General features: G+C 43.9%; 1 protein-coding gene and 1 non-coding gene across 12 annotated transcripts in view; both read right to left on the bottom strand.

Annotated features, from left to right (window-relative positions):
* GNG12 (G protein subunit gamma 12) overlaps positions 1–16,817 on the bottom strand; it is a 147,068-nt gene that overhangs the window by 15,692 nt on the left and 114,559 nt on the right. The gene's annotated exons all lie outside the window — the stretch shown is intronic.
* LOC145508034 (U6 spliceosomal RNA) lies at positions 6,219–6,325 on the bottom strand. The gene has a single exon (XR_014055304.1). It is a non-coding gene; the product is annotated as a U6 spliceosomal RNA (small nuclear RNA).

Here is a 16,817-nt window from a genome sequence, read left to right as displayed (position 1 = left end):
ATCTATCCTCACCAGGATATGTTCAGATAAAGTACCGTTTTTAGCTTATGTCTCTCTGGCTCAGGAAAGTTCCAGGGACTCCCCAGTACTCCCAGGAAGAGTCCAAAGGGCTTAGCTTTGCAGTCAGGATACTGCCCAGTATTTCTGTCCCGTAATAAAAATCCTAATCCTAAAAAACGACAGAATGATCTCTGTTTGTTTCCAAGGCAAACCATTCAATATCACGGTAATCCAAGTCTATGCCCTGACCAGTAACGCCGAAGAAGCTGAAGTTGAACGGTTCTATGAAGACCTACAAGACCTTCTAGAACTAACACCAAAAAAAGATGTCCTTTTCATTACAGGGGACTGGAATGCAAAAGTAGGAAGTCAAGAAACACCTGGCGTAACAGGCAAGTTTGGCCTTGGAGTACAGAATGAAGCAGGGCAAAGGCTAATAGAGTTTTGCCACGAGAATGCACTGGTAATAGCAAACACCCTATTCCAACAACACAAGAGAAGACTCTACACGTGGACATCACCAGATGGTCAACACCAAAATCAGATTGATTATATTCTTTGCAGCCAAAGATGGAGAAGCTCTATACAGACAGCAAAAACAAGACCAGGAGCAGACTGTGGCTCAGATCATGAACTGCTTATTGCCAAATTCAGACTTAAATTGAAGAAAGTAGGGAAAACCACTAGACCATTCAGGTATGACCTAGATCAAATCCCTTATGAGTATACAGTGGAAGTGACAAATAGATTTAAGGGACTAGACCTGATAGACAGAGTGCCTGATGAACTATGGACAGAGGTTTGTGACACTGTATAGGAGACAGGGATCAAGAAAATCCCCATGGAAAAGAAATGCAAAAAAGCAAAATGGCTGTCTGAGGAGGCCTTACAGATAGCTGGGAAGAGAAGAGAAGCGAAAAGCAAAGGAGAAAAGGAAAGATATTCTCATCTGAATGCAGAGTTCCAAAGAATAGCAAGGAGAGAGAAGAAAGCCTTCCTCAGCGATCAGTGCAAACAAATAGAGGAAAACAACAGATTGGGAAAGACTACAGACCTCTTCAAGAAAATTAGAGATACCAAAGGAACATTTCATGCAAAGATGGGCTCGATAAAGGACAGAAATGGTATGGACCTAACAGAAGCAGAAGATATTAAGAAGAGGTGGCAAGAATACACAGAAGAACTGTACAAAAAAGATCTTCACGACCCAGATAATCACGATGCTGTGATCACTCACCTAGAGCCAGACATCCTGGAATGTGAAGTCAAGTGGGCCTTAGAAAGCATCACTACGAACAAAGCTAGTGGAGGTGATGGAAGTCCAGTTGAGCTATTTCAAATCCTCAAAGGTGATGCTGTGAAAGTGCTGCACTCGATATGCCAGCAAATTTGGAAAACTCAGCAGTGGCCACAGGACTGGAAAAGGTCAGTTTTCGTTCCAATCCCAAAGAAAGGCAATGCCAAAGAATGCTCAAACTACCTCACAATTGCACTCATCTCACATGCTAGTAAAGTAATGCTCAAAATTCTCCAAGCCAGGCTTCAGCAATACGTGAACCGTGAACTTCCAGATGTTCAAGCTGGTTTTAGAAAAGGCAGAGGAACCAGAGATCAAATTGCCAATATCCGCTGGATCATCGAAAAAGCAAGAGAGTTCCAGAAAAACATCTATTTCTGCTTTATTGACTATGCCAAAGCCTTTGACTGTGTGGATCACAATAAACTGTGGAAAATTCTGAAAGAGATGGGAATACCAGACCATCTGACTTGTCTCTTGAGAAACCTGTATGCAGGTCAGGAAGCAACAGTTAGAACTGGACATGGAACAACAGACTGGTTCCAAATAGGAAAAGGAGTATGTCAAGGCTGTATATTGTCACCCTGCTTATTTAACTTATATGCAGAGTACATCATGAGAAACGCTGGGCTGGAAGAAACACAAGCTGGAATCAAGATTGCCAGGAGAAATATCAATAACCTCAGATATGCGGATGACACCACCCTTATGGCAGAAAGTGAAGAAGAACTAAAGAGCCTCTTGATGAAGGTGAAGGAAGAGAGTGAAAAAGTTGGCTTAAAGCTCAACGTTCAGAAAACTAAGATCATGGCATCTGGTCCCATCACTTCATGGCAAATAGATGGGGAAACAGTGGAAACAGTGTCAGACTTTACTTTTTTGGGCTCCAGAATCACTGCTGATGGTGACTGCAGCCATGAAATTAAAAGACGCTTACTCCTTGGAAGGAAGGTTATGGCCAACCTAGATAGCATGTTTAAAAGCAGAGACATTACTTTGCCAACAAAAGTCTGTCTAGTCAAGGCTATGGTTTTTCCAGTGATCATGTATGGATGTGAGAGTTGGACGGTGAAGAAAGCTGAGTGCCGCAGAATTGATGCTTTTGAACTGTGGTGTTGGAGGAGACTCTTGAGAGTCCCTTGGACTGCAAGGAGATCCAATCAATCCATCCTAAAAGAGATCAATCCTGGGTGTTCATTGGAAGGTCTGATGTTGAAGCTGAAGCTCCAATACTTTGGCCACCTCATGCGAAGGGTTGACTCATTGGAAAAGACCCTAATGCTGGGTAGGATTGGGGGTGGGAGGAGAAGGGGATGACAGAGGATGAGATGGTTGGATGGCATCACCGACTCGATGAACATGGGTTTGGGTAGACTCCAGGAGTTGGTGATGGACAGAGAGGCCTGGCGTGCTGCAATTCATGGGGTCGCAGAGAGTCGGACACGACTGAGCGACTGAACTGAACTGAACTGAACTGAAAAGCAGCTTATAACTGCCTAGAGCTTACTGTATGCCAGACAGCAGCCTGTAAGCCAATGACTGGCAGTACATTATCCTAGTGAATCCTCACAAATGCCCTGTGAGAAATACTATGCATTTTCATCCCCGTTTTATAAATGAAGAAGCTGAGGCACAGAGAGGTTAAGTATGTACCTAGTGTCACACAGGTGGCAAGCTGCCTAGCTGGGATTTGAGCTCAGGCAATGTGATTCCAGAGGCCCAGCTAGAACCTCTCCTGCTCTCTACTGCTGTAGCCTCAGGGGTCTGTCACCCCATCCCTGGCTTTGTGGGCTGTGTTTTCAAGTCCCATCTGAAGATTTCCACCCAAGTTTTCTGCCTGCTTCGCTTGGCCAATTTATTTTATCTTTTAAAAACATTTATTTATTTTATTTGGCTGTGTTGGGTCTTAGTTGTGACATGCGGAATCTCTGTTGGGTCATGCAGGGTCTTTCACTGCAGTGAACGGGCTTCTCTAGCTGCTATGCATGGGCTTAGTTATTCCACAGCGGGTGGGATCTTAGTTCCCTGACCAGGGATTGAACAAATGTTCCCCTGCATTGCAAGGTGGATTCTTAATCACTGGACCACCAGGGAAGTCTGTTGGCCAATTTAAATCCTCTCTTCTTTTAGGCTACTTCACATTTCTCTCTCTTCCAGGAAGGGCTCCATAACTACTTTTGCTTACAGTGACTAATTCCCCTTATAGATTCCTGCTATTAATGTATGTTTGAAGCTCAGAGGCTCAAGGACCCCTAAGGGATGGCCCATGAATGAGATGGGAGACAGGAAGAGTTGTGAATGAAGTTCCTAAAGCTATACACAAAATTTGGTATGTGTGCCTATGTTTTTTTTCTGAAGTGAGGATTTATAGCCATCATCAAACTGTCAAAAAGCATCTGCAATCCCATTGATTTCAATGCTTAACTGTATGTTATTTAATGCTTATTGGTAAGCAACTGACTTTCTGTGCATGGAGTTTGTCTTCCCACTAAACTGTGGGAAGTTTAGCTCAATAATAACAGTCTAGCAAGTACACTTACTCATCACTTACTATGTGCCAGCTGCTATAGCAAGTACTCTCTACAGATAATACTTCACTTAATACTGTCTGCAACTATAAGGTTGAATGTGTTATACTTATTGAGACTGAAGCTTAGGAAGGTTAAGTACTTTCTGATCTTCAAAGCTCAGACAGCTAGAAAGTGGTAGAAACAGATTTGAACCCACAGCTTTTCTGCTTCAAAGCCACACCCTTAACCAGGCAGGTGAGTTCTCTGTGCCATCCTCTCTCTCCCATTGACTAATGCAGAGAATTGGGCCTCAATAAATACCTGGGTTAGACTAAGACACGCGATGTAGCAACCAATACAACACATCAGCCAGTGTGACCCTATCACCCTGGGGTGTCAGCGTAGCCCATGTTTGTTTTCCTAGAGACGGGATACACCCTGCTGCTCCTTCCCACGTGTACCCTGCAAAATACTGCCTGTTTCAAGCCAAAGGTTACCCACCTGCTTGGTTCCCTTCACAGCTCTGAGGAGCTGGGGTGGAGTCCCTAGGACTCCGATGCACTTGACTAGGGCCAGTTTCTGGGGCTGTGAACATTCACCTCTCGCATGGGTTGGCCACTTGAATGGTGCCCAGATTCTGAGGGCAATGCCACTTTGCACCCTCAGACTGTGCCCCACACAGATTTGTAGTCAGTGAAGGTGCACTGAGGGAACGGCTCTCTGACGTGCAAAGTAGGGGTGCAGGGCTCCCCATCACCCACCCCCATATGCCAGGCCAGGGTCCAGCCACACAGAGGCACATGTTTACCATCAAGACTGGGGGTGATCTTTACAAACAAGTTTTACTCTCTACCTAGCAGAGCAAGACAAGATATGACAAATGATGTGCTTATATCTGTGTGGCTGGCTGAAGTCAGCTGGATGTCCCATTTGTTTATTCATGAATGAATAAATAAATGAACAGATGACTTCTATAACTAGTTAGTACTAAAGACAAAGGCTAACACTAACAGTGTGCTTTTTCTGTGCCAGGTACTGTGTTCAGGGCTTTATGTAAAGTTATTCTATTTACTCTTTACAACGTCCCTGAAAAGGAAACTACTATTATGTCCCTAGTGGTAGTGTAGTGTTAGTCACTCAGTCATGTCTGACTCTTTGTGACTCCATGAACTGGGGCCTGCCAGGCTCCTCTGTCCATGAAATTGTCCAGGCAAGAATACTAGAGTGAGTTGCCATTCCCACTCTAGTGGGAAGATCTCCAGGGCATCTTCCTGACCCAGGCATCAAACCTGAGTCTCCCACACTGCAGGCAGATTCTTAACCATCTCAGCCACTAGGAAAGTCCTATGTCACTAACTAATATTTAAGTTTTAAAAGACTACATGTGTATAGTCCAGATTTAAACAGTCCAAAAGAGTAGGCAACAAAAACTAGCTGTCCTCCTACTCTAGATTTCATAAGGCAATCACTGTTACTAGTTTCTTGGGTTTTCTTCTGAAGACATCACATGCACATACAAATGTTATTACTCATATATCTGTTTTGAAATATCCAAATGGGATTATGTCACATGCATTGCTCTGTACCCTGTTTTTATTTTAATATATTTGGGGGTCATGGTGAAGGTGGTGTTATTAACCCATTTTTCAGATGAGGAAACTGAGGCTCTATAGGGCTGAAATCAACCCTGGTGCTCATAGCCATCACGGCACACACTGCACCTGCCTGCAGGTCCTATACGAGGAGCTCACTGGGGCTGGAGAGAGGAAATGGGAATGATCAAAGAAGCTGATCAGAAGGTTGAATTCCTGCCTTCCAAGGGCTCACTGCTTTGGGGAGCAAAGGATGCTATCTGAAGTGAGGAAGCCCCCTGAGCAGTGCTTCTCCACCTCTGAGTCAGCAGGTCTGGGCTGGGGGGTTGAGAATTTGCATTTGTGAGAAGTTCCCTGAAGGGCTGATGTTGTTGGTGTGGTGTGGAGAAGCACTAATCTAGGGGCTCCTCACTGGAGTCACCCCCACTCTCAGGCTCCTTCCCTTCACAGATGCTGAGCACCTAGGGGTGCAATGAAATGGGCTCTTTGCTATGTTATTCTGTCATTTGGAAATCATTCATTTGCTCCCAAAGACACAGGCACTTCACCTTGAGGAAATTATTCCTGGCAAGGGACACAGGACCAATCTAAGGAAGGAGGCAGAACATTCCAGAGGGCCATTCATCTCTTACCTGTGGTTACGTGGTTGATGGCCTTTTTCTCTTTTTTGTTTTTCTAATTATGAAAGCATGATAACACATTTATAGGAGACTTGGAAAATACAGAACCAAGTTATATATAGTTCTGCTCTATATTACAATTATTTTAAGTAGATGAGATTTTCAGTTGGAGTTTCAATATCAAACTCAAAAATTAATTAAAAATATGGAATGCTTCATGAATTTGCATGTCATCCTTGCACGGGGGCCATGCTAATCATCTCTGTATCTTTCCAATTTTAGTATATGTGCTGCTGAAGCAAGCACAGTTGATGGCCCTTTCATCCCCAAACCCAGACAACTGGTGCCTTCTTCTTCATCTGTGTGACCGATTGGGAGTCCTCCCCACCAGCCTTCCTGGGGGATCTGCCTTGCATGCTCTCTAGCTCCCCAAGCTGAGCAGGGTTGGACATTGTCTACAATAAGATCTATTACCTGGTATGTTGTCCACAACATAGCCATTCTACCCTTGTTCTTAATGGGCTGACAAAGCAGCAGAACAGAGATATTTAGGATTCTGGTCATAAAGGCCTAGCATCTGATTGACTTTAAACAGAAGGCATGTTTTCTAATAGTGCTAAGCAGAGAGGAGTTCACCTACTTGCCCAGAGTGAATTAAAACAAACAACCAAGCAACCAAACACCTAACGGGAGAGTTGAAAATGAGGCAGCAGGCAAATACTGTTCCATCCACTTTAGATAAAGCAACTTAGTCATTCTGCTTTGAACGGCACAGCAGCTTGAATGAATGAATGGCACAGCAGCTTGAACGCACAGGGCACAGGAGTGGGTTTGAGAGAGAGAGAGACGCTGAGAAGGACTGAGACGAGTGTGTACAGCTCACTGACATTTACAGCCACGAGCTGGGGCTGGGCATGGCTGACAAACCATGAATATGGGTGTTACACTGGTGATTAAAGGGCTTGTGATTCCAACGAGATGGACTAAGTACTGAATATGAATAAGGAATATCAGTGGGCCAAAAGGCACGCCAAATGCAAGCATTAGAAGCTTAGAGAAGACAGTCAGTGAGAGATTGAGCAAGCAGACATGCATGCAGGACACAAGTCTTAAATGGATCAATCCCCTGAGGGTATGAACTGGACGGGTGGTGGTGAAGGAGTGGGGAGACTCTCGGAATGGTTACTGAGGGGAGTAGTGGAGTGGATGAAGGCTGATTCTGTTACGTGAAAGTGGGAGCCACCAAAGGTTGCTAAGTAGAATGACAGGCATGGGGAGTGTTATCAGAAAAACAATCAAACAACCTTATGCAGGACGAAATAGAAGTGGGGAACTGAGAGGGACAAGTAGAACATTTCCGTGGAAGGTCTAGGGGGCAGGCAATTTCGTATAGATCATATTTTTGATCAGATGGAACTGGGTTCAAATCTGCGCTCCCTGTGTATGCGGAATGAACCACTTAGCCTCACTGAACCTCGAGGTGCTCTATCTGTAAAATGGAATAACAAGAGTTGCTTCACAGGACCATAATGATTAAATTACAGAAAAGAACCTGGCACACACAAACCACCCAGTGTTATCTATCAGCATCATTATTGCTCTTAGGAGTGAGAACATAAGATTTTAAACAGATGGAGGCAATTGGAATGCAAAGAAAAAGCTGGATATAAGAGGTAAGAAATGTGAGAATGAACAAGACTTCTTTCTTCCGGCTGAATGGGGATCAGCTGAGTGCTGGACTCTGGAGGGAGGGCATGGAGAGAAGAGCAGGGCGCACCCCTGGGCCTTGCCTGTGTGGGCAGGGACCAGAAAGGCAGCTTTAAAGGAGCAGAGAAGGGGCAGGGTGACACCATCACAAAAGCCAGGGGAAGAGAGGCAGGAGGGACAAGTTAACGCTGTGTAAATATGTTTAGTCAGTTAGTCATAAATATGTTTAGTAAAAATACATTACATCCAAAAAACACACTGGAAGAAAATATTCCAGAATGTAGCTATCACTAGGTGGTAAGGATTTTAGGGGATTTTTAGTATTTTGATGCAGTCCTGCAGTATGCACATTTTTATTCATTTATTTTGCTCTTAATAGCTAATACTTGTACAGCTTTTACACTTGCCAAGCATTGTTCTATGAGCTTTACAGATATTAACTTACTTCATCCTCAAAACGATGCAAGACAACGCTATGAGGTTCTTACTATTGTTTTTCCTAGTTTAGGATTAAAGAAACTGAGGGAGGCAGATGCTTAGAACACAGACAGCCAAGGTCAGAGTGAAGGTAAGTGGAGGCGCCAGCACTGTGACCTGGCAGCCTGGCTCCAGCGGCTGTGCTCTTAACCACGTGTGATGCTTTTATGATTAAAAAAAAAAAATCCCAGTAATAGTTATTCACACAACCAAGAGGAGGGGCAGTTATTAGTCACTTCACAGAGGTAAAGGAAGGAGAGAGCAAGCCTAGCTCATGGAACCTGGTGACTGGGGACCCCTGAGTGAGTGGTTTGCATAGTGAGAAGGGAAGGGAGGTGGAAGGATAAGGGGAGACCCACTAATTCAGAAACATGGGTGGTGAGCATGGGGCATCCCCAGTGGCTCAGCGGTAAAGAATCTGCCTGTGATGCAGAAGCTGTAGGAGATAAGGGTTCATGCCCTGGGTTGGGAAGATCCCCTGGAGGAGGGCATGGCAACCCACTCCAGTATTCTTGTCTGGAGAATCCCGTGGACAGAGGAGCCTGGCAGGCTAAAGTCCACAGGGTCACAAAGAGTTGGACACGACTGGAGCGACCGAAGCACACATGCACATGAGTGAAGAGCATAGGGGAATATTTAGAAAAATGTGGCTGAAAGTCTTCTAATTGGTGATGCAAAAGGGAATGCAACTACTGCTGCAGCAACATGGCTGAATCTCTCAGACATCACCCTGACTGAAGGGAGCCCATCACAGAAGAGCACCTACTAGTTACATTTACATACAATTCAAGGAAAAACTAACCTATGGTAACAAACCAGAAGGGTGGGGAGACTGGGTGAGGAGGCAGATGAAGCAAGACTGGCCAATAATGTGTTGCTCATTGTTGAAGCTGGGTGGCAGGAATGCACCCTACTTTTGTGTATGTTTGAAGATTTCCAGGGTAAAAAGTTAAAAGTAAGATTCTATGATCCAAAACACTTCATAGCCTGTAACACAGTAATTACCAACACTATAAGATGAGCTCTGTCATTAAAGTGTGGGAGATACGTTAATTATTATCTACCGTTTCCTCTTCCAGATCACCATCTAGCAAGGATGTCCAATGTCCACAGTGCAGAGGAAGTAATTGCCTTTTGAGGAGGCACAGATGGGATTAAAACAGCCAGGATCTGGGCCCTCTGCCCACGGTATACAGCATTCAGGCCCCAGGTCACAGATGCCAAAGGTTAACCTGCCAGGAAGCCCTGGGCCCCTCTGTGCATTCACCGACGAAAAACAAAAGGCCCAACTTTGGTCCGGATACCCATAACATGTACATGCCATAGACTACATAATAGGATATTTCACTTTTCTTTCTTCCTTCATCTCACCTTCTCCCCTGAAACTATAGGCAGGGAACACGCCCAACCTCCAATCAAATGTGTCTGGACTTGATTACTGCTTTGGGGAAAAGCATTGTCTATCAAACTCCTGGAGTAACCAGCAAGATGAACTTTCCATGCTGGCTCTCACAGGTAAAGTACTTGTTTGTTTCGAACTTCATGGGTCATGGGACTTGAAAGTGTATATATTTTCAAAGAGAAAGAACTGAAGATGTGAGGGGTCCCTGAGGAAGCTTCTTGTAGTTATCCTCTATGTAAAAGGATTAGAACTCTTTCAAAGCAAACCTGTTGATTCTCTCCATTTCCAGAAAATGTTACTTGAGGGAAAACATGGACTAGGAAACCAAGCCAAGTCATTTAAGGTCCAAACCTCATTAGCAACATCAATGCAATTTTTTAAATAAGTTGGCTCCCAAAAGGCACACTTTTACTGCAGCTCAATTACTTTTGTAAAATTTCAGAATATCTCCGTTCATCTTAAGAGGTGATATAAAATTCCTCAGAAACACGAATTAATTCAAATCCATTAAACTTTTTCTTTCAATGAGATAAAGAACTTTTGAAAAAGACGGTTGAAACAAGCAAAAGATAAATAATGACAGAATGATACTTAAAATCATTGGAAGGATGACACATTTAAATTCACAGCATGTTACTACCAAACAGCTTGCTTGTTAAGGTTTGTTCTCTTAAAGGCAAGAATTTCACAAAACAAGATCATCAAATGGAATGCAGTGGGAAAGGATGCTGCCTGTAAACCCTGAAAAAGAATTTCTATGGCTACTTTCAGCCCCAGATTTTCCAGGCCAGAACTATTTCAAATATTCTGCTCCTCTTAGTGAGCTAGTAACTTACCAGACCACAGGTCCCAAGAGCTGGCTTTACAACTACGGTCATCATACTTCTCACAAATATTTGCATCTACTGCACCCACCAGAGTCCTTCTTTAATTCTCAATCTGACGGTTGGCCCTTGAGGCCAGCCACCCTGTATCACACAGTTCTTTAATTCTTCCATATGCTGTGTACACAAAATAAATACATACTGATTTGGTTTGTTATGAGACATATGGATGGCCTTGGCAGGAAGTGATGGCTTTGCAATTTTTTCCTCTTCATAATTCAGAAAACAGAAGGGAGAATATATTCCTGGGGCTGGACACAGAACAGGAATTCAATAAATACTTTATCCAATAAAACTGACAAGGGATCTGTGGCTGTATTTTAGGTGAGTAATGATAAGGGCCTGAACTCAATGTATAAAAATAAAAAGTCAGAATTTCTGAGACTAATGGGAATCATGTCACATTAAAAAAGATTCCTTCAGATAATACTTCCTAGATGTGTTATCTCCAAATGAAGAGGTTAAGTCAGAGAAACTCACTGTATTAGGCCTGATTCTGATTATGTATCAGTTAGGAATCATAACAAACATCTCAAGTATAATATTTTGCACAATCCTTTTGTGTCCTGAGCACAGCTCTGTTTGACTTTCCGAAGTGATCACTAGTGTGTATACTTTCCTCCTTCCTGTAGTTATGAGAGTGAGGGTGACACAGAGGTTGGTTTTAGACTACCTGGTACCATTGGTTTCAAAAGCAGCTCCTTATCTGGCCTCTGGCCTTGCTGGCACTTTCCCTCTTGTATTGAGGGCAAACATAAGAAAGTACAATTCTGATGCTGCAAGCGCTGGAAAGAAGGAAATTCCCCCAGATGGCTCCATCGCGTGTGCAGGTCAGCTGCTTACAGTGGAGCAGAGTGGGCTGTTTCCCAAGGGCGATTCATGTTATGAGTGGTGCTGGGAGTAACACACACTTTCCAGCAAATATTAATACCAATACAATGACATTAGTGCCTTTTATCTACTCATGCATTTAACTGTAAAGTTAAACTTTTCTAACACTTAATGAGTCCAGGGAGTAAATTCCTGAGACCAATCACAAGAAATCAGCATTTAGTGGTCTGGAACCAAATATGAGTTTCAGAAGGTTGAAGTAGATTCTATCAAAGTTTGTCCCTGGGGTATTTTCAGAAGCTCAGGAGATTCTTTGGAACAATTTTATGCATACTATAAGTCAAAATAAATGACACGTTTACTTACATGTAGAAATTGTGAGACTGATTTTAATAGACTGAGTAAATAAACACATCCAAGTCTTATAAACAGCCATTACCTGTCAGTGTCAACATTTATAAATGAACAAACCTAGCAATCCCATGGTTGTGCCTTCGTTTATAAATGAAAACCACCCAGTTAAAATCTAGCGAAACATACCTACGTGTCATATGTAGAAGCTGCTGTATGTTTGTTATGTCATTTCTGCCTTGACCTAGTGTTGCAATCTGGTATTCTATTTCTAACGTGGTAGGTCTGGGGTAATCATAATGCCACCAAGATTGAAATTTATGAAATGCTTTCTCATATACCATTTATATCAGAGAGGGCCAACTAAATACTTAATTTTATTTTAATTTCTATCTATGGACTTGTGTGAACCTCTTGAATTTAACATGCAAATTTATGTGAGTAATAAGTAAGAGATTTTTGCAGATAACTGGAAAAGTATAAGAATCCTCTACCTTGCAAAACTCCTGTTTCTTAGTAGCCTAACGGCTGCTTCCCCTCTTACTATTAGTGTAACTTTCAGTTTTAATAATTCCATATACTTCTTAAATAGAGGAAAGTATTGGTTGTTCCTCTCTGAAATACAACCCATTTAATGACATTTTCTAAGAAGCAGATTATACCTGCCCTTAAGAGGTAGTGTGGAGTGAAACATAGAAACCACAAAGTGTCTAGAAGTTGGATTTCTAATGGGTTTGCTTTCGGAATCACCTGGGTGGTTCTTTCAATGCACCCCTAACCTCCAGAATCAGAATTTCAAGATAAGTCCTGGGAAAAGTACATTCTGAAAAAGGTCTGGGTGATCTGCATGTACACTCGGGTGAAAGAGCCAAAGGGACTGGGACACATCAGGACTGTTCAGCATAACACCTGGGACTCCCTGATTTTCCTGCCAAGCTGGTAGCCTCGGGCACGTCACTTCCTCTTTCTAGGTCTCAGCTTCCTCATCCTTAACAAAGGACAACAATATACGTGCTCTGCCCCTTTTCTTTGCTTCTGAGTGGTCTCTCTGTCTTGCTCTTCAGAACTACTCAGATCATTGGTTTAAGTGCTTAATATTTTTATGCTGTCATAATGATGAAGACACTGAATCTAGTATCCTGAGAGAATTATGCACATGGGAGGGGGCTGAGGTCAGCACAGAGCTGCTTCTGAAGCCCCAGCCGACTTTTGTAAGTGGGGGCCAGTCAAAATAGGGGAAGGTGGGGGAGGGAGCTTCCCTCACCAAGTGGGTTCTAAAGCAAGCAAGCATACGGGAGAGAAAATACTGTTCATGGATGTTTTAAAATAAAGCCACGCTCACAAATACAGTAAGCTCTCTTTTACCCAGAATGTTCTGGGGAAGGCTAGCAGAGCGAACCAAAATTTCTGGTTGAGTTACCTTGTGCAGAAGCACGCAGCTGCAGGTTTTCAGAGACAACAGCACAATAATATATGTAGAACACTGAACACTACTGATGGTTAAGAAGGCACGTCTGTGGAATGCCATGATTCCAGATAAAGCTGAAGAACCCTTGGAGTGAGTCCATTTCTTGGCACAGACACTGCTGGACTGTCCTGCCCTCCTAACTCTGACGTGGTCTCTGAGCCCTGGCCCTCCCCTGGGCACGTCTTTATGCCTCTGACTGTCCTGCTCTGTCTCTCGGGCTGACATCTTTCTGTCTCTGAGTCCTCCAAGCTCAGCTGTCCTTGAAGATTTTGCTGGTGTACTTACTTTTCCTCTCTCTGTCCTCCCTCATTCCATCTCCTTCCAAGGGCTTGCAGAAGATTCTTCTATCTGTGTCTGGTCCCGGAGCTGTGTGCAGGACCCCTGCATCCACACAGCTTGCTTGCTCCTTAAACTTGTTAGAAGTTGGGTTCCCCTTCCTCTCCCCGGTAGGGAGGCCCTTCTCTGGGCTTGGCTTCACAATCTCTCTGCTAATAAAGCAACCTTTACTATGGTTTGTTGTTATTCGGTCGCTAAACTGTGTCCGACTCTTTGTGACTCCACAGACTGCAGCACGCCAGGCTTCCCTGTCCTTCACTATCTCCTGGAGTTTGCTCAAATTCATGTCCATTGAGTTGGTGATGTTATCCAATCATTTCATCCTCTGCCACTCCCTTCTCCTTTTCTTTTTTTTTTTTTACTACAGTTACTGGGACTCAAAACTTCAATTCTGTTTCTGAAACTAGCCCCCTGCTTCCTGACATTCAAAGGGGTGACCCATCCTACAGGTTCTATTTTCCTATCTGTACCTTCTTCTGTGGAGTCCCTATCATCAGCCTCTGGATCAGGACCTTTCCTGACATGTGTTTGGAGATGACTAAAATCGCTTTGCTTTTCTTGGTTTCCCTGAGCTCTCCCCCAACAGCTGTCAACTTGTGAGACTGCTGGCCATGGACCAGTAATTCTAGATGATGGTAAAAGCTAATTAAACAGATAGGAGCACACCTGCTCTGCTGGAGGGCGGCTGTGAATGAGGAGCTCAGAGCACAACTACTAACTCAAGTCTCCCTTCTCTCTGCTTGGTGGCAGCCCCTAAAGGGACTCTGCAGATTCCCAGGGCTCTTAGAAACAAAACACAACTTGAAACTCCTGCTCTGAGCCATCAAAGATACCACAGCCAGATAAATCTTCCTAAAATTCTGCTCTAATCTTAGGATGCCCCTCAAAATCATCAGCTGGATGGGAGGAATACAAAATATGGCTCTATTCACTTGGAAAGAATATTTACATATTGCCATCCCAGTCCAAGGTGTGTACCTAACAGAACTGTGCACACATATCTACCAAAAGAATGCATTAGAATGTTCATAGCTGCCCCCAAATGGAAACTGCCCAAACGACCCAAGCAGGAGAGTAACAACTCACTCAGTGGAATATTCCATAGCAAATGACCATGAACAAGCTTCAAATGCATGCAACAATATGGATGAATCTCACAAATATAATGTTGAGTGAAAGAAACCTATGTGTGTGTGTACACATGTGTACATGCTCAGTTGGATCCCACTCTTTGTGACCCTTTGGACCGTAGCCCTCCAGGCTCCTCTACCATGGGATTTTCCAGGCAAGAATACTGGAGTGGGTTGCCATTTGAAAGAAGCCAGACACAAAGAATAAAAAGAAGGACCTACCTTATGAGGTCACTAAGCACAAAAACAGGTGAAACTAATCCATGCTGTTAGACATCAGGCTAGTGGTCACTCCTAAAGGGGAAGGTGACAAAGGGGACACAAGGGGACTTTCCCAAGAGCTGGTTACATGTGTGTGGTTAACTTGTGAAAAAAATCATTATGATTTGGCTCAGTAGCTGTAAGATACTATACTTCAAAAGAAAGTAAAAAAAAAAAAAAAAAAGAAAGAAAAATCAACTGCTCCCAATTTAACTGCTGAAGTAAATGCATTTTCATTGTGGCCCAGAAACCCTGCACAATATGGCTGTAATCTACCTTTCTAGTCTTCAATTCGTTTTTTGCTTTGGGGATTCTTTATTCCCCCAAAGGTCCAAATGCCCTCTGTGAAACAGTGGGTATTTACATTTTTCAGAGAGAAGGTCCATAGCATTAATCAAAGGGGACCCACCACCCAAAAGAGTTGGAGAAAAATCACCTGACCCGCAGCCCTTCGAATGATCCCTGGACTTGAACTCTGACTTCCTCGACCTCCTTTGAGATGTCACCCCTGATTCCAGGTTCTGTCGGGTTACTTCTACCACCAAGTCTCTACTTATCCTCCAATCAAAAGCTACTCCCAACCCTCCCTCTCACAGCTGTTTATGGTGGGGGGTGGCTAGTTGTTTATTGGGGAGCTGCTCTGATGCTTTGAGAGGCATTGAGCATGTACAAATAAACAAACCCTCAAGGAGCTTTCCATCCAGCAGAGGGAAAATTGGTAAGTCCACAAATAACCTAAAGCAGAAAAGCTGCATCAGGAGAGACAGAGAGGTCAGCAAAAAGGGAGTTCAGAAGAGGGAGTGATTCCTTCTGGCTAGGGGAAATCTGGGCAGGCTTCAAGGGGGAGGTGGCACTGTACTGCAGGCGTGGGAGCTGGGAGGGTAGGGCATTCCAAACCGAGGGGCAAAGGCTATGAAAGCCCAGGTGCTGTGCAGGGAAAGGCAGGTAGCAGTTAGGTTCACCAGAGCAGAGACACCATGAAGAACAGCTGGAAAGGGTGTGGGAGAGAGTCAAACGGTAGGCTGCCAGGCTCTGGAGTTGGGATTTTATGCTGGAGGCAACTGAGAACCCCCGAAAAATTTTAAGCAGGGAATGATATGATCAGATTTGTCTCTCCTGGGTCTGTCAGATGGAGATGAGCTGTTCCTCTTTTGAGGGTCTGAAACACGTTGTTGCACCTCTCAAGGACTAAACTGCCTCTGGCTTTGTAATGGGGTTATCTGTGTGCTTATCTCTTGGTGCTCCCCACCCACTGCGAACTTAAGCCAGTGAAAGACAGATATGGTTTTAGTGCTAGTGTACTATCTTACCCATGGTGGCACTCAATAAATATTTACTTAACAAATGAAGGTACAACATCTCTTTAGTTTCTGAGTGAATGAGGAAAGAGAGTGGGAAGGTGAGGCAGAAAAAAACCACAGGGCGTAGCATAAATGAGCTGGACAAGTTCAGGTGCGCCATTCAACCGGACAATCTGATGTCTTTGCCCAGATGTTCATCACACTGAATGACAGACATCTGGAGGTAAAACCCATAAACCCTACAAGAAGTATCTGTGAGGAGTGCATTCCACTCCAAGTCATTCTTCAACAGACGCTGACAACCAGTTACAGCTACCCTCAGAATAAGGGACTGTTGCATGAGGAGGGTTCAGTTAAATGCTTAGAATGTGGAGTCCAAGAGTCCAGCCTCACTTTGGGCCCTGTTCCCTGACTTCTGGTGGGATCTGGGAAGGTGGGAAAAAGAGACAGATCATTCCGTGAGCAAACTCCAAGAAATGGTGAAGGACAGGGAAGCCTGGTGTGCTGCAGTCCATGGGGTCACAGAGTTGGACACAACTGAGTGATTGAACAATAACAACAAATTCAACCTCTCGGGCCCTTATGTTTCTTACCTACAAAGGGGATTCCTAGCACAGCAAGTACTTTGAATGCTGCAAAGGAAGGGGCTC

Source organism: Giraffa tippelskirchi, chromosome 5, assembly GCF_054371585.1.
Source record: "Giraffa tippelskirchi isolate mGirTip1 chromosome 5, T2T-mGirTip1v1.2.pri, whole genome shotgun sequence".
In the NCBI taxonomy this organism is placed as follows: domain Eukaryota; kingdom Metazoa; phylum Chordata; class Mammalia; order Artiodactyla; family Giraffidae; genus Giraffa; species Giraffa tippelskirchi.
Note: the sequence above shows the minus strand (reverse complement) of the source record. Positions and strands in the feature narration are given on the sequence as shown.